Source organism: Anas acuta, chromosome 2 (genome assembly GCF_963932015.1).
Source record: "Anas acuta chromosome 2, bAnaAcu1.1, whole genome shotgun sequence".
NCBI classification, from domain to species: domain Eukaryota; kingdom Metazoa; phylum Chordata; class Aves; order Anseriformes; family Anatidae; genus Anas; species Anas acuta.
The window spans coordinates 65,290,345-65,311,897 of NC_088980.1; the positions used below are offsets into that span (position 1 = coordinate 65,290,345).

The following is a 21,553-nucleotide window of genomic DNA, read 5'->3' on the forward strand; positions in this document are numbered from 1 at the left end:
GTTCAAATGTACTTTTCCATTTTTAAAAGGACATAGATACACCATGCACACTTCTACCCTTTCTGTATCACAAAGAAAGTTGCTGTCCCAGCATTACTGAGGCTGAAAAGTGTTAGTTCTCAGAATTACTTTTTTAAAATAGAAAGTGAATTTATGTAATCTTGATTGACAAAGCTTCAGGACTGTGCTGAATCTCGTGAGCTTTCTGATATTTGCATACTTTTCATTTAGGTTATAAAGGCATCATTGTGGCTTCCACAATTATTTGGACACTTCCATTTTTCTGAATAATTGCTGATGCTGATTCTGTGCATTTCAAATGTCTTTAAATAGTTTATGAAGGGCAGAAGAACTTCAAATTCAAAACACAGTTTTAGTGTATATATAAAGGTAGAAAATGAATACAACAATTTTGCCACAGAGGAAAAGAGTGTTTCTTTCATGTCTTTCCATGTCTTATATAAAAGTCATATAGAAAGGCTTGCAGATTGTTGTTTGGGTTTTTTCTTTGTTTTTGTACAGTGTATAGAGGATTTTTTTTCTTCCTCTGTAGGTGCCTGAATTCATTAGGTGAAGAAGCAGGCAGTGGACCTAGAGCCTGCTTCCTACACATACCTTACTTGCTGCCTGGTGACCAGACCAACCTGCCTTTGCCTTTTTGGCTTTATTTAGAGAGAGTAATCCCTACCTTGATACAATGTGTATAACCTTTGTATAACTGTTGTTCAACTTGAGATTGTACAGACCCGGAGTGTCCAATTAAAACCATTGATGTGAGGGAACCATAAGGGAAACGGAGGTTCTGGAAGGATCTGATAATTTTATGGTGTGTTAGTAAGGAACCGTAGCTATGCCATCCAGACAACCAGGTGAGACTTTTCAAAACTTCTCCTTCCAAGCCCTCTGCAAGAATCAGTTCAGAGTCTCATCTATCAGAATGTAACAGTCAACTTTTCTTTGTTAGCTTTACTGTTTTCATGCTTGCTCTGCAGCCTGTGCAAGAATATGAAATTGAAGAAGGATTTTTCAGGTTAGAAGAGTGTAAGTCACTCAGTTTTGCTGGAGAACTGTGTAATCCCCCAGGTTCATACTGAATCAAAAAGGTAACAAAATGGTTAGAATTTGCTCCCATGTCTGCTGTAACAAGGGGAATCAGATCTGAGGTTTCTGCCATCAGATCCAAACCGGATTTTTACTACTTTTAATTACTGCTGTTACTGCAGTGGTGTTTTTTTCTATGGTCAAGGCAATGCAATTGAACATCAGAGTTCTGTAGGAAAAGCAGCATTTCCTGTCCAAATGATTTTCAAGTGAATTGTGAGGAGAGCTTGCTGGCAAATTCCCTTAGTTGCTAACATAACAGATGGAAAATGGGGTCTTGATCAGAAAGAAATAAAAATGAGCCTTGCATTTAGTGAGGAGGAACACTTCCTCCATACTGTCTTTAGATTCTAGATTTCACGGTTTTATTTTTTTATTTAATAGTGAGAAAGAATCTAAACACAGTAATTCTCCTAATTACCATGTAGACCAGAATTGACATTCATCCCAATTAACAGGCTGGTTAAGATTGGCATCTGATGCTAGCTGATTGGGTTGAAAACGGGCAGCTGATATATAAACTATAACTATTTTCTTCTAATGAGATTTTCCATGATTAACCTCGTCCATAGAGATGTGATTTCTTAAATCATAGCAAATCCTGTTCATGGAATCAGCTGTGGGCATCCTAATACAAATAGCAGAATCTCCTCACCCTTCTCTGGGTCCAGCTGGAGAGTTTTTCAAGGATGATGATGCATCTGGGGGCAGGAGTAAGAACTTAGTGAGAACTGGGATTCTGAAAGTCCTTTACATTTAGTAGGAATAGTAGAAAAAAACTGCATGTTACAATTTTCACCGCTAGAAACCATGGAAGATAAAGTCAGCATGTAGCAAAATGAATGATGCCCTTCATTTGTAAGATCTGGATCATTCTGCAACAGTGCTCTGGCAATTGCTAGTTAAGCAGTATAGGCAGCACCTCCCACATTCAGCTATTTATTTATGGCAGTAAAGAAACAATATCTGGTGGGGAAAAAATCAGCTTCTTATGGGAATGCTCTTAACTGTGACTCTCTCCTTAGTAGTAAGAAGTTTCTGTGATGCTGGGCTAGAAAGCTGAACTGTCCTGCCATAGTTCTGTGAAGCTAAAAATGTCTTCTTCCTGCAGTAGCATACTGCAGCAAAACCAAAGAGGGTTGAGGTGGGGAACCAAATGCTAAATAGCATTATTGCTGCCCCGTGATTTCTCCTAATCCCTGTAATTTATACGACAGGCAGAAAATCTTCACCTTTCTTCATTTAAAACAAGTAGTTTTGCTAGTGCAATGCCTTCTTAGAAGGAGTCAAATGCTTTCTGGAACCAATTCCCATATACAAAATCTTTAATGCCTCAGGTTGCAAGGCCCTGGCAGACCATCATTTCCAGAGAGATTTCCCCTCAGATGCGAATCTCACAGGTCTGTTCTGCTTTTAATTCTTGCTAAATAATTGTCTCCAGATGCTTCGACAGATTTATCTCCAGTCTGAACACTGCTCTCAGAATAAATGTAGCAGTTACTGCCTCTGAGTGTCTTCATAAAGCAAAATGATCTTGATGTTATCAAGTAAAATGACTTTGCCATTATCCCTACTGTTGGGATTTATTGAGAGTGCTGCCTTTATAACTAATAAAAAAAAAAAAAAAAAAAAAAAAAAAAAAAAAAAAGAGCCTGAAGTTTCATGGAATGTTGTGCTGTTTGTGTGGTTTTGCAAAGGAAAAATTCTTTTTTTTCAAAGTGATAACAAACTCTTCCAGTGAGGGTGTGTTGCCTGGCTTTCTGCTGTTATGCCTTTATTACAATTTCTGCAATTTCTGGTTGTTTTGTCCCAAATTATTCTTGTTCTCATAAGTTTACACTGAAAGTTGGATTATACAATGCTTCCAGTCTTTTACATAGTTCAAAGTCTCTGTGAGAAGTCCTTGCAGGTTCTGCATTTCCTTTGATGCCATGAGTTCAGTTGTGTGTAAAAGCTCCACATGTAAATGGCTTTTCTGTGTGTTTACAGACTGTTCGGCCTTGGTACAAAAAGCACACAAGAGATGCTAAGTTGGAGTGTTTAAAAATCCACAGTGGTGCTGTCAGAGTCATGGAAAAACACTGAAACCAAATCTGACTTCTACAGTCAGTATGCAGATATCTGGTATTATTATGTGGTCCTGTTTTAGTTTATGTAAATAAATATTCACTAACATCATCTGTGAAATGTTACTTGATGTTATTATGCCAGTGCTGTTTGTGCTTCCATAATTAATATTAAAATTAATTTAATATTTGAAGCAGAGCATCGTAAGAGGGATACTTCACAAGAAGGACACTTCATATTACTCCTAGGACTAACAAATATATTTAGGGATTGAAGTAAATATTCTGAATATTTTATAAGTATCTTGATTAATTTTAATTTAATCTAATTTCTAAATAATTTCTGTCCATAGTATAAAGTAATAGCAGAACAGGGTAGGCTGTTTATACTTCCTATTACACTAAATCACTGAAACCATTTGCAGTTGAGTATATTTTGAGAATATACTCTTCAGTCATAATTTTTCCACCATTCTCTATATCTGAAAGCTGCTTTCTCAACAGGGAATGAAAACATAATCTTTCAGTGTCACAAACTGTTTAAATCCCTTCCCTCTCTCAAGGTGACTTCCACTACTCTTCTGTTCAGCAGGACAGATGTCTTTTAAAAGGCATGTTACTGATCTCTTACAGGGACTAAATCTTAGCCCTTTCTTGTGAAGATGGTGACGTTGCATTTAAACTATCCCTGAAGTGTGCAGTACAGACATGTTCATGTTGCATTCCCAAATGAACCATAACTTTTGCTGTGTCATAGTACAGTCTGAGTAGAAATGAAAAATGTTCTTTAAAAGTATTTAAAATCTAACCTGGAATTTGTGAACCTTGTGCATTCACCAGAGGTGTACACTTAGCAGATGTAATGGTTATAGATTTTAATTGCTTGAGTAATCCTGCTTTGCAGTTGTGTAACTGCATCTATTAGAGATGGAAGTTAATGTCAGTTTTTCTTGTGATAGTTGGCACAAATTTGATTTTTTTGATTTTGTTATGATTTTTTTAGCATGAGTTTACTGCTACAGACTCTCAAATGCAATGTGAGACTAAGGCTGAAGAACTGTAACTATGTATTTAAATTATATCAGGGGAAAAAAAAATCCTTCATTTCTGGAGATGATTAGTCCTTACACTTGATACCTGCTATTTTAAACTTGAGCCATTTTTCTAGAGCCCTTTGGTGTCAAACATTTCCATGATAACATCACTTTTCTGCTTTCCTGTTTTCTACCTTTACCTAGAAATAAAAGAGGTGGCAATTGTTGAGAAAATATACACTTCAGATAGATTGTAGTGGTCTTGGATATTTTTACTGCTGTTATATTTTATCAGCTAATACAGTAGTTTTATTCTTTGCATTAATGGTGATCTAGTTCTTCTTAGCTTTTCAGTTCTTTAAATATTTCTAACATTCTGTAAAAGCTTGAAGGCTACCAAAATAAAATAATTGGGATTATTTAAAGACAATCTGATGGTATAGTTACCACAGTGACACACACAGATATTTAAAGGGCATTTAAGTTGCAATGGTAAGCACATAAAAGTTTTGTGATGCAATGATTAAAGAGACTGTGAAGTGATGGCTCAGACATGACCATTATATATTTCTTCAGTTTGTGATTTCTTACCAGTTTATCCACAGCACATCTGCCTTACTGTGGGAGTAAAAAAGAACTATCTAGTGGATGAAAATTAAACACTTGCTTCATTTGCCTCAGAAGCTGTCAGTAATGTGGTCAATAAGCTGGAGACACAGTTTACGTTCCTGCATGGGATTCCAACTCCAAGCTTCTGTACTCTTTCTGTCAATAAATAAACAAACGAACAAATAAAGAAATAAATAAAGTCTTCCCCATGTGCCACTAGACTCAGAGCTATGTGCATCTTTAGCAAGGCCAGCATCTTTCAGCAAATACTGCATGTCTTTGGCACTCAAGGCAAGAGGAGTAGCAGGCTGTTATCCTTTGGAAGACTACGCGAGAGGGAAATGGGATGCTTTGTCAGTCTGTTTCACAGAGATCTATCAACAGCAAATGACTCAGGCTCCACTCCTGTCTTTGCTTTAGTGAGCATTTAATAAACATGTTTTTTAATTGAAAGTGTGTTCACAAATTACCTGATTTTTCACTGGTGTAGTATATTCACACATGTAGGTGTGGAGGAGCATGGGGTATCTGAGGGGCAGCTAAGTCACACAGCTCTGCTAAGTCTCCTGTAAACTTAACTATGATTTCACAAAATGACATACTTTTGCCAAATTTTGTGAATTTTCATGGTGAAGCACAGAATTCCTTGTGTCCATTTAAGATGTTATCCTCCACTGCATTCAAGTGCCAACCATCTCAAAGATCACAAGATTATTTTTTTCAGACATGTGGAAGGCATGCGATGCTGTTCTTTAGCCTCATTCTTAGAAACTGCAGAATTATTATGATTTTATTTTTTTTTTCAAAATATTTAAACTAAGACAAGTCCATAGCACATGTAATTCAAAGGAGCTCAAGTTTATCCGACTAATGAGCAACAGATGGAGATGTGTCAGGTAATCATAACTGGAACAGCAAATGACAAGCCAGATTATGCTATACTTCAGACCTTGCCTGCCCACCTCCTGACAGTCATGTAATTAGCTAACTTAATAGGAATACACTTGCTATCACTGATTAGTACTTCCAGTTATTTCTGTATATTTCCATAGCTGATGTTAATAAATCTTCTTCTGATCATTGTGCCTCTTTTGGGTTTAGAAGATAATTGCCGTACAGGGCATGCTCCTCTTCCCCTACATTTTAGCAGATGGTTTCAGCAAGTGAGACTCCATACAACTGTGTTTTACAGCCTTGCAGCCCTATCACTTTCTTTTGTAACTGTACCAGTTTTTGCAATGCAGTTTCATTTGCTGAAAAGCATTAAGAAACCAGCAGATACTGGGAAACAGGAAGAAGCAAGAGTGTTACTTCAGTTCTCAGCTCTTTTTTTCCTTGTGTCCATTAACGTAGTGGAGATCATGGACCTGTTCCTATTGCACAGTTCCAGAGGAGTAAGATGTACTCTACGAAAGCACTCATGTCTCTAATCTGTAAAGGAGGTGACCAGTGTGTGTATATATATTTATATAGATTTATATAGATATATTGAGTTTGTGTGTGGATGTAATGTATAATATCATCCCTGTAGTGCTGCTCTGTGTGGCAGGAAGACCTGCTGATTTTGCTACAGCAAAGACTGCTCAGAAGTCTGGAGCATGTCACTGCCATGCAGCCATTCATGTGCTCCATGTAAGAGCTATCCTTCAGTAGTTCAGCAAGCTTAACTTGTATCTCCTGGATTGTTCCCCATGCTGACAGATTGCTGGCTTTTCTGTGCAGAGGTATTTCCTCCCGCTGCTTTTTGTTGTGGGGCATAGTAGGGTCCTAACAGTGACAGACCTGCTACAGAAGTCCTACAGGAGATGTGGCAGAAAACTGTTGCTGGTTTCCCTCGTCTTTCCGGGGGAGTTATCTTCCTCCCCACCCAGCCCCCTGTGGAATCTTTCTTCAGAGCCTGAAAAGCAAATTAAAGCCTTAATTAACACAGAGCTGGGGATTATTTGACGGTGTGAACATGCTGTGGTTTTTCTTGTCATTGCAATCCAGGCTGAACTCAGAATTATTTTACTGCTCCTGATGATCAATTAAGAGTTAATCATGCAAGGGAAAATTTAGTAGGGGGGAAGATTGTCTTTCTGACTTGAAAGGTGACATTGCAAACAGCGGACTATATTGAAGTTTTAATTAAAAGTACTGCTAACTTCTCTTTAAATTTTACTGTCTATATGCTGCAATCATCTTTTTCTAAGGAAGTTTAATCCAAGAGCACAAGATCAATACTACCCTAAAGTAAAATATATTGAGTTTTTTGTTTGTTTGTTTGTTTGTTTGTTGTTGTTGCTGGTGTTTGTTTTTTTTTTCTTTTTCTTTTTTAATTTGTATAGTACCAGTATGTGAAGATATGATAAATATTTGCATATATGTATGTGTACATGGAAGGTTCATGTTAATAGTACCTAATGAAACATTTCCTACATAAATGCATATTTATACTACTGCCAGACCCAAGAGAGCAATTTTGATGCAATAAATGCACAATGAATGAGCATTTTAAATAATGATCAGGAACATTCTGAGCCGTATTTCTTCAACTTGCAGACATGTTTGTTGATTATTTGGGAGCCACTGGATTTAACAGTTTAAATGCAAAGTAGGCCTGCAGTTTTAGAAATATATAAAGAAAAACCTTCCAATTCAGTTTCTCAATGGCCTCTTTGAACATTACACCTAAAAGAGCAAGGGGTTTTCTTAAGCACCTTGCACTGTTCTACCAGAACAAACATAAATAGGAACTTCAACATTGTAAAAATCCTGTTTTAAATTGTTGCACCATTCCCACATCTGATACTTCCTTTGGGAAGCTGTGACCATCTTCTTAATAGCTTCCTGCACTACTGGGCAAAACAGTTCACTTACAGGTAGAACAGAGTATATTTATCAATGTGAAAAATCTACTGGAATGACTGCTGTGAAGTCTTCAACCAGTCATCCAAATTTCTCCCACCTTGGTGGCAGAATGGATTTTTTCCTAGCATAACTGCTTTTTTGTTTTGTTGCAACCTGCTATTCCCACAGAATGCCACATATCTGCAGATCCTAAAAAAGTATATTTCAGTGGAAGCAAATGTGCCCGTTTCTTTGCAAACTTTCCCAATCAACTCACCATAGGCATAGCAGACATTCCACCTGGAACCATAAGAGAAACAAAATTTAGTAATTTTTTTTTTTAAAGAAGCCTCTTGCTTTGATTGGTTACACAACAGTGTTGACCTGAAAATGGCAAATTGTGCGGCTTCTGCAGATTTTCTGAATATGATTTATACTGCACTAACATCTCTGTGCAAATTAAGTACATGAGAGATTTTAGAACCTAGAGAAGGGGAACCAGAACTTCAGTTTTCTTACTTTATTATGAATCTGTGAATGAACTTAAGCTGTTTTGGAAATCTTCCTTTTTCAAAGTTTGCCACCTTATTAGAGTTTTTGTTTGTTAGTTTGTTTGTTTTTTATTTATTTATTTATTTTTACAGAGAATTGCACTACATACACTTCCTGAGTTTGAGGATGTTTTTTACTCTACTCTGACAACATTGTATTCTGAAATGTTGTTGTGCTGTGAGGAGTACAACAGGAAGCTGGTGTTGCCATAGCCACTGGTTTTAGAAGCTGACTATTGAACCAGTTTCTGTGCCAAAGTTCAGGGATGAATCTTAGCATATGGCTTGTAGATGTCAGCCTTAAATAGGTAATATCCAAACAAGAAATGAGAACTTATAACTGTTTGCATTGCCATGTTAATTGAAAGTCTCGCCCTTCTCCAGTCTATCTTAATTTCCAAGCCCCATAGAGTTCTCTTTTAGAACTGTATTTCAAAACTACAGAGATTTAAAGTAGTTCTATAAGTACTGCTTTTTTGTCAGTAGGATTAATTTCTCTAAAACCACACTAAGTCCTTTGTATACATTTAGGAATTTTAATGTCTTTAATTTTAAAAAGTAAAGCCAAGTGTTGCTGCAGAAGTTGTATTAAAAATTAAGAATGCAGTGCGTAGCTACAAATATAGGAAATTTATTTTTTCCAATGCAGCAAGTCTTTAATCCTCTTTCTGATTTAAATGAGAAGAGAATTCTCATGAAAGAAGTTGCATCCAGAGATACTTATTTTACTATTGTTTTCTAAAAGCACCCATGAACTAAATAGTATTATCCAAATATATGGAAAGACACAGTTCTTCCTCAAAATACAGAATAGCCTATGCACAGAGTTCTGTAAAACCTTTATCTGTAGCTTATTTTATTTGAGAAATTATAATAAATTCTATGCATAAGTATTTTGTATAATTGAATTTCTGACATCATTCTGTTTCTTCTTACATTATTGAAAAGAACTATATCCCAAGATACCTTTGGAAATGTGGTTATGTGTTGTTTTGTGTTTTTTTTTTTTGTTTTGTTTTGTTTTGTTTTGTTTGTTTGTTTGTTTTTCTGCCTTCTACCTTCAAAGATGTTTTATATTTAGTTATATCAGAAGTAGACTGAAATCCATGTAACAGACATCTGGAACTGCTAGTTTCTAAATTAAGTCAGTCTAAGAATAATGAAAATTTTAATACATCAAAAAAGCAGATTTCCTATGCTTTTTTTTTTCCCAAGAGAAGAAAAATTGCAAAGGATCCATATTTAATTATGTGTTGAAATTTGTCTGCTTGTTGCTTAAGAACATTACAATGTTTCTAACATTGCTAAACAAAATATTTATGTTATCTTCTTACCTTTACTTAAAGTAAGGTGTTCTGACACATATCAGCATGTAAAACTCAGTCTTTCTGCTATTTATAGTAGACTGCAATTTCTTTTAAAATTGGTTTGTTTCATTCTCATTTTATTTTTTTATTCTGTCCAATGTGATTGTTAAAATAGTATCCTCTGTTTATTATAATGAAGTCATGATTGTGTACTTGCCTTCAATTTGAGTTCATTTATACATTTTCACTGTCAGTGGTAATGAGGCAATTGAAGGTAGTTCATATGCCAAAAGGCTGGAAGTGCTGGAATATGCACAGCAGTTGTATGAACGGTACGAGATATAACGGTGAATTACCATTGCTTATTAAGGAGTGAATTTAAGTCTTAAAAGTAGCATTAAATCCTTTAATTTGATGTGATCTGCTGCTAGCAGAAGGGGAAAAAAATACACCAAGAAGAGATGTTTCCATATGCTTACAGTCATTGTAGTTTGATCATTGCAAGCTAACTACTGTTTGTGTACTGACTGAAGCTTTGGCAAATCATGGAATCATTCAGATAGGAAGGAACATCTTGAGATCATTTTGTCCAATGCCCCTGCTCAAGCAGGTTCAACTACAGCAGGTTGCCCAGGACCGTGTCCAGTCAAGTTATGAGTATTCCCAGGGATGAAGACTCCACAACCTCTATAGACAGCCTGTGCTGGGGTTTGACCATTCTCAAAATGAGAAAGAAAAAAAAAAAAAGTGTTTTTTTTTCAGATCAGATAGAGTTCCACATGTTTTAATTTGTGCCCACTGCCTCTTGTCCTGTCACTGGGCATTACTGAGAAGAGTATGGCTCCCTATTTTTCATTTCTTCTCATCAGATATTTATACATACTGGTAAGATCTCCCATAAGCTTTCCGTATCCAGGCTGAACAGCCCTCTCAGCTTCTCCTCATATGAAAGATGCTCTAGTGCTTTCATCTTGTTGACCAACTTATAGTTCCCTGTGTCCACCTCCTTGCCATTCTTGAAGAATGGAGAGACATTTGTTGTCTTCCAGTTTGGAGGACTAAGGTTGTGCACAAAAGAAGCTGTGTGTTTAAAAAGATGCTTGGAAGAGTTCTCTGTGGTTTTGTTACAAAATGAGTGGGGTAAAATGTTGATGTACTCAGAATGAATTGTGCTTGTGATGAAACACAGGTTAAGTGATTTTTTCGTTCTGTTTCTCCTGCAGAGGCCTGCAAGCATTATGTTACATATTAGGGTTTTTTGAAAAACTGCTTTGGTTACACACTGGTAGAAGTCCGGTTTTGCATCTGTAATGCCTGAAGTAACACTGGTACAGCCTTTATAAACATAGGTGTTAGTCTTATGGAAATCTTTGCCATGTTCTATGTTCCAAAAGTGCCATTTAAAGGATATGAAAACCTTGCAGTTGGGAGTGGTGTACAGAAGACACCAGGATCTTGATCAGTCACCTGCAATAGTCCAGGTTTGGCAGCGCCAAGTTCAGCTCAGGAGCCAGTTTGAGAGACACTTTAAAACACGCTTAAAATCCTAAATCCTTCCTGTTCTTTTAACCCTTCTGCAAGGCCAGATGCTTTCTAGGTTCCCAATGGTGTAGTGGGTTTATATGGCAAGGTTTTGGTAGCAGGGGGCTATAGGGGTGGCTTCTGTGAGAAGGATCTAGAAACTGCCCCATGTTAGGTAAAGGCCCCACTGCTGACCAGAGCTGAGTCAACAAGTGATGTTGATTTGCGCCTCTGTGAGAGCATATTTAAGACAGAGGAAAAAAAAACGCTGCGCCACACAGCAGCTGGGAGAGTGAGAGGAGTGAGGAACAGCCTTGCAGGCACCAAGGCAGTGAACAAGGAGGGGGAGAGGTGCTCCAGGCGCTGGAGCAGAAGTCCCCTGCAGCCTGTGGTGAGGACCATTGTGAAGCAGGCTGTCCCCCTGCAGCCCATGGAGTACCATGGTGGAGCAGGTGGACCTGCACCGATGGAGGCTGCCACCTGTGGAAGACCCTTGCCGGAGCAGATTCCAGGCCGGACCTGTAGCCCATGGAGAGGAGACTACGCAGGAGCAGGTGACCTGGCAGGAGCTGCTGCCCGTGGGGGACCCAGGTTGGAGCAGTTTGCTCCTGAGAAATGGACCCCATGGTACGGACCCATATCTGGAGCAGTTCTTGAAGAGCTGCTGCCTGTGGGAAGCCCACACCAGATCAGTTCAGCAAGGACTGCATCCCGTGGGAGAGACCCCACAGCACAGGGGACAAGAGTGACCAAGAAGGAGAGACAGAGAAGAAGCGCTATAGACTGACCATAACCCACATTCCCTCATTCCTCTGCGCCACTTTGGGGGAGGAGGTAGAAGAGGGCGGATGGGGGGAAGGTACTTTTGGTTTCTTTCCTTTGTTTCTCGTTTCTCTAGCTTGTTAGTAATAGGTAATAAATCTTACTATCTCCATATTCTGAGTCTGTTTTGCCCATCATGATAATTACGGCGTGATCTCTCTGTCCTTATCTCAACCCTTGAGCCCTTTATCATCATATTTTCTCCCCGTTCGTCTTTGAGGAGGGGAGTGAGAAAGCAATTGTGGTGGAGCTCGGCCACCAGAGTAAAACCACCACAAATGGCATCTGCCCTTAGCTGCATTCATCAGCTGGACTTCTTGCACTGGAAAAGTTATTGATGCCGAAAGCCTTCAAAACTGAAATTGTCCTTATACTTAACAGCAGAGGAGTAGTTGGTAATCAGGACGTGTTTTCTAGACCCAGTGTCCAAGGGCTTTGCTTTCTTCTCTTAGCAAAAGTTCCTGGTGTTTTTGTTTTAAAATGTGCCTATGTGGCCTTGATTACAGCAACTCAGTACAGAGATGTTGCCATCGTGATTTATTTTTTAAAATTACAGCAGTAAAATAGAAATACAAATTTAATGTCACATCCACCATAGGAGATTCAGTCTAGTGGAGAGGACAGTGGGACGACAATCAAGGGGTCAGCATCAATTTTGGTTCACTCACTGGCTGGCTGACAGGCCTTGGGCAAATTGCTTTCACCTCTCTGTGCTCCCCCTCCAACTCTGTCTGTCATTTTCATTTAGATGATTAGCTCCCCTAGGCAAGGAATGCATCTTGTTTGTACAGTTCCCTGGGTTTCATCTGAAGTCTCAGGGTCTCCCATAATATAACAATAGTGATTCACATGAGTACTAAGATTTGTCTCTGATATACAGATCCGAGGAACCTAATCTTCACAAAGAGATGGAAGTTCCTGGCCATTGTGTTACTAATGTACAACAGGAAAATAGCTAAAACTGCCAGGCTCTTCTGTTTTTGATGTGCCAAACCCATTCTGTCCCCAGTGCTTTTACTAGAACTCATACAGGTGTTGTTCCTGCTCTGTAACACTGTTGTCACACATGCAGGAGTGTGGCATGACCTGTGCTTGTGTGGGTGGCCAAAGGGTAAGATGTGATCAGATAGCACATCAGCCAGTCAGCTGGCTCTGCCAGCCAGTCAGCCCTGCATATCTGCCAGATAAGCTCACGCAACAGCTTTCAACCACACAGAAAATTTCAAGGTACCTGTAGCCCTGGCTGGTGTGTCTGCATTGCCATGTGAAGTCTGGAAAAGCAAAAGAGATTATATTTTGTCTGAGATCAAGATCTGCATGAGATGAGAGAGAGAATATACAGTGTTGTCTTCTCTTTGCACTGGTTGGATCCATGTCTTGGGTTTGCATGTAAAAGCAAACCAGGGTGCACATCATTAACTAGCTATTGGAGAGGTAAGTGCTACAAGGTAATGATGTTTCATTTCCTGGCTTGTTAGAGGGCCTCTGCAGTCAGCCTTGAGGGAATGCTCTTGTTTTGAAAGTCTTTCAGTAACTGCATTTGCCTTGTTGACATGGTACTCACCAGAGCAGACACTTTCAGTACAATACATAGGGCACTGCCACTTGGACTGACATTTGTGCCTCCCTCCCCTGCCAAGTACAACCCACTTCCCCTTTCCCCTCCAGAAGTGTCACAACTGTACTCTGTTCACTAACACAACACGCACAATCTAGCTTGTGTTACTTGCTGTTCCTTCCTACTAAGTTGTCAACAGTTTGAGCTTAGTGACAACTTCATGTTGTTAGGGGATTTCATCTTTGCATACTACATGAGGTTGCTGACAATCATCATTTTATTATGGATCTTGTCGTGATTTCCCTTAAAGCTTCAGTTTACACAGTGGTGGAAATCTGAGGTCTCCCTTTTAAAAATAGTTGCAATGCTCAGCTTTTTAGAGCAGAAAATATGAATCTTAAAGGAATATGGATATCTTATCATATTGAAATGATAAGTAAAAACACATCTGTTTATTCTGCTTCTTAAACTCTGAGTTTTTGAAAGGCTGGGATTGACAGTACTGATTATGTAATGTAGGAAAGAAATGATAACCTGCTGCCATCCACTGTCCATACCATTTTAGTAAACACCCACCCCCCAGAGTGGAGGATAGGGATCTGTCATGAGAGCATATCTCATTTCTCATCCTAGCAACTATGTGTGCTGCTCTCAGACAGGCTGGGACATGCTCTTCTCCCAAAGCATTATATGAGTGTGATGATTTCACCAAATCCATGTACAATGTAGGCAAGTATTATAATAGGATGTGTCAGTGGGTTTTTAATCTGCGTAACAATTATCATATATAAACCACATTGGGATGAAAATTCTCCTTGAGAGTAACTTCTCTGAGCTATTGTTACTAGATTACAAAGTGTAGTCATTACTATATCATTGTGAATACTATTAGCAGAACAATGATTTTAAAAAATAATCATAAATAATGTTGTTTTTTTAAACAACATGGGTTGTGGGTGAGGGAGAACTGAGTTCATATTGCTTAGAGCTGATAATTAAAGTAAGCAAGGACAAGAGAGGCTGTAGTAATTTGAATTAGTTCCTTAAAAACAAACAAACAAACAAACAAAACTCTTCTATCTCTAAGCAATATGCATATGAGACTTTCAGTTCCTGTGCAAAAGGTGCCATTTGCAGAGAACTGGGGCTAACTGTGAGATTAGGTGTAGGGAACACCTAGGATTTGGCCCCAGAAAAGTGCCTTCTGGGGCTGGACGGAAGCCGCAGAAGGGAACACCAGATGAATACCCCTCCTCCACAAAGAGGCTCAGCAGGTCTCTCGTACCCCAGTTGCATGATGATTGGATGAGCCTTGCATGGATCTGATAAGAAACTGTTTTTCTTTTTGTTTTTAGAATGTGTGCTGTGTAGATTTGTTGGTGGCTTGTACATACAAAATAGTTTTGTATGGTCACCTCTCTATGGTCACCTCAGTTACCATCCAGCAATGGGCTGCAAACAGATCTAAGTGCCTTTGAAGTTTAATGTCTAAGTTGTTTATTCAGCATCAGAGAGAAAATACAGTAGGGAAAATGATATCTGTAAATTCAAACAAGAAAAACAGTGAGAAATGAGTCTTGGGGAGGGGTACCAGAGCACAACTGATTCTACAACTAGATTTCAGGCCAAAGATATTATCTCACAATATTGCTGTTTGTCTTAAAATGTACATCACATTACAAGAGCTACAACAGGGAGGTGTTGATGTTGCTATTGGAAACCTACTATTTTGCATTTCCTAACCTTGGTTATTTTAGCTAGCTGTCTGCATTAGATCTCACATAGTGTATCTCAGACCCTTGAAATCTTTTGTGTGCCTGTCCTCAGAAGACCCCAGGGACATGCAGCATGCCTGAGCTGTGAAGGGAGAAGCTGCTTCTTGAGCATTTTCTTTCCTTGCTTTCCCTCACACCCCCCTCCCTTGCTTACACTAGCACTTGAGAAATTCTCTTATTATTCTACTGCAGGCTGTTCCACTGCGAGTGAGCTGCATTTGCTGTGGAGAGAAGTACTGCTGAGAGGAGCTGCACGCACTGCGCCTTCTCTTCAGCAGAATCTTCCCGTCCACCTGCATCACGAGAGGTATTTTCAAGGGCTGGGAATGGGGGGATTTTTGTTCCCCCTCCCTCTGCCTTCCATCTGAAAACATTGCAGTTCTTCACTTAATGATGAGGAACACACATGTCATGAATAAAATATTAGTACAAAGCAGGAAATATACTTTAGGGGTGATTGTCCTGAAAGGAGTATGAAACAGAGCAGAACTAGAACACAGTAACTACTCCAGGTAAATCTGCTTATTGCTTTATTTCTTATCATTTGTACTGATGATACCCGTATCTTTGTCTTGCATGATATTAAAATGAGATGACTTCATTTGTTGTGTTGTGCATCACTGTCTTTGCAATTCAATTATTTCAGTTCATAACATTAATGCTTGATTTAATCACAGGTCTGAGAGTATCTTTCAATTTTGGAGACTGAGATGCAGAGAAATTTTAAAGTTTCATTTTCTTGAACTTGTGACAAATGCATCTCTGCACAGCATTTACTGAATTAGCTAGGGGGAGCTTTGTTTTTCCTAAAGAGGTTTTGATTTATCATTACATTTGTAATGACTTTAAAAGATGTTTTGAAATAGCTTTGTCCCGAAATGCAGACTTTAAAAAAAAAAAAAAAAAAGGAAACATAGAGGTATATGTGAATAAAATAATTTTACTTTTCAAATTAGTGAGTAAATACAAATGTATACTCAGTGTTTACTGGCACTGCTGAAATCCCAAGCAGTGCAGTGTTGTGAGGTTTGCACAGGGAAGTGGACACAATCACAGCAGTAGTTTTCTTGGCCAGATAGATATGCTGAGAGCTCTTAGATGCAAATAGCTGATGGATTTAATCATCCGCTTTGATGATCAATGATATTCTTTGTAACAGAGGTAGGACAGGTTTCCTTCAGCATTGCTTTTTTTTTTTTTCTTTTTGTCTTGACAGTGTTTTGACAAAGATTCTTTAGCACTTCTGGAGATGTTCTCTCTTAATGCCTTTTAAATGTGTTTCAGAAAAGCAGCATTAACACTAAACACTGTTTTATGCTGCTGCAGTCATAACATGAGGTTTACAGGCATCAATGTGAAATCTTCTCAGATGCACCACAGCATCTGTGTTGTGATGATGGAGCAATGATATGTTATCCCACTAGCATAGAGGGTATCATAACTTCTAAAGTGAGCAGAAGCTGAAGCATCATTACACTGCATATACTTAAGTATAGGTATTGGGACGATAGTTCTCCCTTCTGTGTTTTGCCTTGGCAGCCACAGCAGCTTCAAAATCTTGAATATTTATTTTTGTTGTAGGATGGATAGGAAAAAAAAAGAAGTTAGTCATGCTCAAATAATCATCTCATTTGGGTCACGGTGAAGCATATTCCTGCTTGTCTATAAACACTTCCGTAGTGGTGGCAGCTTTAAAGGATGCAATTGTCTCTCTTGCAAGTATAATAAATTAAAACTGATACAGAGCAATTACAAACTGTACTTTGAGCTCATTGCTGCAGAGTTGTTCCCATCTTTGCTCTCTGTGTTTAGGAGATGATCTACTACTATCAGTCTTTCTCTATGCTGTTCATAGAAAATACAGCTGTATGAATAATTGGTCATTGTAATTCTAGAGGCAATTGAAAGCATAGCTGTGGCTGTCAGTAGGAGAATTAGCTGCAAAGATCTGATGATATTAAGGAGACCCTAGCCCTGAGATCCCATTTTTTTTAATAATAATGCTTGTGTGGAGCTCCATCCTTTGATAACCAGTTTAGGGTTGTTTTCTGTCCTAAATTCCTCCTTTGCTAGGAGACTGGTGGGAATTTTCTCCAATCCCTGCTAATACTTCTGCAGTTAGAAGAGAAAGTCCTTACGATGGAAAAATACATATAAGCTGCTAAAGAGAGCACAGGAAGAATGCTAAGGGAGAGCCATAGAAACCAGACAAGTCTTTGTAGCTCCTGAAAGCCTGTAGTGCAGACAAGATCAAGGCAGGGCATGAGCAAGCCAAGTGCCTGTGTTAGCCACAGAGGGACTGCCCAACAGGGTGGGACAGCCACTTGCTTGTCCGTATGAAGCTTAGGTTGCTGGGTGGGAGCTGCAGGCAAGGTATGGGGGTTTGGAGCAACCTGCTCACCCTCTGGGCCAAGTTGTTGGTGAAGTAACACTTAGCACACCTGCCAGAGTATTGCTCTGATTTTGTAGCTCACACTACAAAATGGGTTTTCAGTCTCTTAAACAAGAAACTAAATATGAGGATGCAGCAGCAGGCATGACTAAAATGTTGCCTTTGTCACACTTTTACAAGCAGTTCTGCAGGTGCAGGGTAACATGCACCAGATTTCAGTTGTTTTAATTACATGCACTGACATACTTTCTGAATGTCTGAGTTGTCAGGTGAATGTTTGATGCAGGAAAGAACAAAAAGGGAGGCACAGTGGTACAGAGAGGAGGCTGCTAGACAAAGTTAAAACAGCATATGGAAAACTAAGGTGTCAGATTCAGTTGCTGATGAGCTACAAACATTTATCCTGGAAATGTCTTGGGAGTTCCCTGCAGTGCAGGGTGTGGGCAGGTGTCTTTGGGTTCAGGTCTGCCACTTCACACACTCTCACCTCTTCCGCTTTTAGTGTCTGTGTGGCTGTTCAGTGATTTGTAGGAATCTCTCCTTAGCGTTTGGTTACATGCAAGGCACAAGCACCCGTGGTTCAGCTCACTGTTAACATGCCATTCCCCAATCTCTTCTAAGGAGCAGCTGGACCTTGCCCCCTTCTGCTCTATAAAGTTCTCCTTGCTGATCCTTTGCTCTTGGGCTCTCTGCAGATCTCTTCAAACTTCTGGGTATAATTTTGTGATTTTTTCTAGAGAAGTCTAGTGAGAAGAGGGAAAGACTACACAGCTTGCACTTGGAAATGCTGACAATTCCACATTGAGGTGGATCTGGTCTTCTGACCTTGGTTCTGCCCTAGCGGTAAGAGCAGGAGGTGGAAGTCCACAATTAGGTAACCCGTTGCTCCAAGAAATTACTCATATAGATTAGTTTTCCTAATTAAAAAACATACATATATATTATTCAGTGAGCATAATATTACCAATGAATTATTATTATTATTGTTGTTGTTGTTATTATTATTATTATTATTATTATTAAAAATAATAAAGGTGGATTTGTGGCTTAAACATCATTAGGAAAAAATTATTTGAAAACAAAGAAAGAAGATCTGCTGGGAAATCTTAAAATTGATACAAAGTTACCCCAGCCTGGCATTGTATTTAAAAGACAATTACTGATACAAATAGTCCTTAACTACTAGTAAAATAGCAAGTGGTGGAGATGCTTTAAAAATAAATAAATAAAAATGTTTGTACACTTTTCTGCTATCTACAAAGAAATATCAGAAATATTTCAGGCTTTCCTCATGCTTTCTCCTTTAGGAAAGCACTGAACAACCAGAAACCTCTCTGGATAAAATCACAGAACACCATACCATAGTGTTTGCTTTTGTACACTGGTGGATTCTTGTCCAGAACAAAATGGTTACCTGACGGCATTTTAAAAGATTTATTCTACTTTAGAGGGAGTTCCACTATGTCTCCAACTGATAAAATAGTCTTTTCACTATGTACAAACAAGTTAAAAAAATGCAAAAAGGATTATTTAATATATTAGATGATGCTTATTGTCTGCTGATGCAACCAGCAGACTATTTGTGTGTGTTCATATAATAAAATACAAATCCTACCACCATGTACCTCTTTGTATATTTGTATGTGAAAAAAGACATAAAAAAGCAGTCGTTCTAATGGTGCAAGTGGTAGGAGAAAGACTCATCCAGCTGGCTACATACAAAATCTTATTTCATACATAATAGCCATTTCCCAATAGTTGACAAGATGAAAACCTGTTAATTAATTTCATTTGTAAGAGCTGGATAATAAATGTGAAGAAATGGAGAATAAGCAATCACTGAAGAAGGATGCCAAGAATACAATTAGCTTTGTTGTACTGCTCCCGTTAAGTTCATGAATGATACAGAACACAAAGATGCCTTCTGCACTGAGGTTAGGTGAGATATAACTCAATGCTTAGTCACAGAGCCATTTTGATAGTGCCTTGATGTATCACAATAGACAGTTTCACAATGCAAGAAGAGTTAATCATAAATGAACGATCAAAAGCATTTCTATCGTTTTATTAGTTACTGTTATGATGTGGCTGATGACAGACAGAAATGCACCATTGTATATGACATTCTCATTAATGGCCTCATTTTACAATGTTAAACTCCATTGCAAAATTCCTACCACCTTCTGAAGTGCAAGTGTTTACTGTTTGCACCGCAAAGGGCTTGTTGAGGGCTGTATTCCAGCTGCAGCATGTGACTAGGTAGATGAAAAGGTAAAAATACATGCAAGAATGACATGTAAATAGATTTTCATTCTGCAATTTCAATGTCCCTACTGGCATTTCCTTCACTTTGGCAGAATAACTAGGCTGAATATTTTTAGGCACTATGGTTCTAGTCACTCCAATCCCTCTAAAATGCTTTCCTTTGGTGAATAGGGGGATTTTTTATTTTTATTTTTTTTCCAGAAAGATTAGGGGTGAGCAGAAAATAGCAATGAGTTGCTAATTTCCTTTAGACAATGAACAAATGAATTTTATAAGAATTAATGTCTTCTTTCACAAGCTTAGTTCAGAAATATTTGTTGCTACACAAGGCTCCTGTAATGGTAACAACTACCATATAATTGCATGGCCTCAATGTCCACTATATTAAGAAAATAATAATCACTTGCAACAAAAATGAAAAATCCATTTAATCTCCAAGGGAGAGTATAAAGTATCTGGGCAAAATATGACAGTAATTATCATCATTCTTCAACGTTTTCTACATTCTCTGACCATAAAATATATGTAAAATTGTAGCAGTTAGAGAAAAATTCTCCATATCTCTAATTAAAACAATTTGAGGATATTTGATTTTAGGGTTTGTTTGTTTGTGTTTTTTTAAAGAATTCAGCAAGATTAAAATTGTAGTTAAAATAAAATATAGAAAGTATTAGGAAGCAACTTGATAATGCTGATAAAAGGCTGTTAAGTGGTGTCTGTAATATTGCAGCTGTAAATCTTGCCTGGATCCACGTAGCCCCCTATGTCCTGGTGTTCCCCTTTCTAAAAACAGTTCATAGTATTTCCCCACTGCTGCAATGCAGGTTGAGCTTTCCTAGAAGAAATCATTGTTTAGAATTAGAGATAACATTGCTTTTTTTGTGTCTGATGCTGTCTATATGTAACTCAGGCTACTTTCCTTACACAAGCTTCATTAAACTTCTTAAATTGAACCTGATTTGTTCCCATTGAGATTCTGGTTGGTAATATCCGAAGTGGCAACTATTATTGCTTCATCCTACTTTTAAATGCAGCCTATGTTGTCCTGCCCCTTCCCTCCACCTTCAGTTTATCGACACAGAAAATTAAAATTTTATGAATTGTTTTTAACAAGAATTTAAAAAAAAAAAAAAAAGTTACCTGTGTTTGTTAGATTTATCTATTTAATTGGAATTAATTAGAATTTAATTAGAATATCAATTTAATTAGAAGAGCTACATACATCTAATTACAATTATTGAATACTCCAGCCTCCTCTTTGGCCTGCAAAATCTTAAACAAACTATCAGTAAGTGTATTATCTCTAAAAAGAATAAGTAATCCTGAAGTTTGTCTTTTTTTTTTTAATTGTTTAGAATTTATGTAAATGAAAAATCTCCTTTTGAGACATGCAGAGCTGAAAATATTACAGTGCTCAGATTTGATCATTGTGCCTACTCTGCAAGGAAAACAAACAAACAAGCAAACAAAACCAACAAACTTTGGGGTTTTGCTTGTTTGTTTTTAAAGCAGACCAAATTCTGCAGTTGCCATTGGGCTGAGTGACCCGGGACAGCACATACATGTTGGGAGCAACCTAACCTCTGCAGTAGGTCAGTGTTTTTATGCTTTTTAGTTTAAGCTCTCATTCCTTTACCATGTTTGAAATGTAAGAGCCACGGCTCATGCCTTGACACAAGAGGTTGCTGTTTTTTGGCAGAGCACCTTGACTCTTTCCTCAGTG

General features: G+C 38.2%; 1 protein-coding gene across 9 annotated transcripts in view; it reads left to right on the forward strand.

The window, feature by feature from the left end:
- Nucleotides 1–21,553, forward strand: part of MYRIP (myosin VIIA and Rab interacting protein) — a 219,818-nt gene that overhangs the window by 107,635 nt on the left and 90,630 nt on the right. Inside the window, exon 1 of one of the 9 annotated variants that reach the window (XM_068670561.1) lies at nucleotides 15,397–15,685. The exons of the other annotated variants lie outside the window; for them this stretch is intronic. The gene's annotated coding sequence lies outside the window, so the exon portion shown is untranslated. Of the gene's footprint in view, nucleotides 1–15,396; nucleotides 15,686–21,553 lie in introns of those variants that run through there. 9 annotated transcript variants of the gene reach the window in all.